This window comes from Octopus bimaculoides, chromosome 5 (genome assembly GCF_001194135.2).
Source record: "Octopus bimaculoides isolate UCB-OBI-ISO-001 chromosome 5, ASM119413v2, whole genome shotgun sequence".
Taxonomy (NCBI): Eukaryota; Metazoa; Mollusca; class Cephalopoda; order Octopoda; family Octopodidae; genus Octopus; species Octopus bimaculoides.
The window spans coordinates 13,874,782-13,876,177 of record NC_068985.1 but is presented as its reverse complement, the minus strand read 5'-3'; positions in this window follow the sequence as shown (position 1 = coordinate 13,876,177).

The window sequence follows — 1,396 nt, the reverse complement described above, 5'->3', positions numbered from 1 at the left end:
CTGAAGATTCCCCCCACCCACTACCACCACCACCATCAATATTCCCTTTATTCTTCCTGTAACGTGCTTATTTTTATTTTCTTTCTTTATCATTTTTGCAATTGAAAGAAGACATATATATATATATTTATTTTTTTCTGCTTCTGAATTTTGTATCCTCCTCTTGTTCGTAATAAAGCATCTAAACATTTGTATACCTGAATAATTATATTAATAAAAAGATGTTTAAAAAAAAAAAAACAATGAAGATATTTAATAATTTCTTTTTTCTTTCGGAATTAATTTCTTTCTTCTCTTTTTGTTTTGGTTTTATTGTTTTCTAGGGCAGGTGTAGCAGTGTGGTGAGAAGTTTATCTCCTAACCACATGGTTCTAGGTTCAGTTCCACTGCTTGGCACTTCAAGCAAATGTTTTCTGATATAGCTTTGGGCCTTGTGATTTTGTGAGTAGATCTGGTTGCTAGAAACTGAAAAAAAACCATTGGTTTTACATGTGTGTGTGTGTTAGCAAGGAAATTGAAAGTGAGGTTGTTTCTGGCCACATTGGAATCTATTCTTCTATACGGAGCTGAAACATGGACGCTCACTAAAGCATTGAAACAGCAGTTGGACAGTTTTATATGAAGATGCTTAGAATGGCACTCAATGTCTCCTGGAAGAGTCATACAACAAATGTCAACTTATACCAGGGACTACCAAAAGTAACATTAAAGATACAGCATAGAAGGATTGGGCTAGCTGGACACTGCATCAGACACACTGATGAAATTGCTAACAAGCTGGTGCTCTGGCAACCAATGGAAGGAGGAAGATAACCTATATCAACAACTTGCTGGAGGATATTGGTATGGAAGGGGTAAAGGAGCTGGGGACCATTATGGAAGATTGAGACGAATGGGGGAAAATGTGTGGAAACAGTCTTGGGGCGTTCTGAGGGATAACCTAGATAGATGGAGGAAATGCAGCTAAGCACTTTGTCAGATATGCTAACAATTCTTATTTCTTTATAGCCCACAAGGGGCTAAACACAAGGATGAAGTCAATTACACCGACCCTAGTGCATAACTGGTACTTAATTTATCGACCCCGAAAGGATGAAAGGCAAAATCGACCTCGGCAGAATTTGAACTCAGAACGTAACAGCAGACGAAATACTGCTAAGCATTCCGTCTGGCGTGCGAACGTTTCTGCCAGCTCGCTGCCTTAACAATATGCTAATAATTCTGTTAGTTTGCTACCTTTACAGACATCATAATAATTCTTTCTACTACAGGTACATGAAAGGGAGAAGGTTGATTACATCAGCCCCAGTGTAAGTCGACTTTGTTGGAATTTGAGCAAAAGATATAATAATGTAATGATAATCACATCCAAGGAATTAACAAACAAAATCAGAGC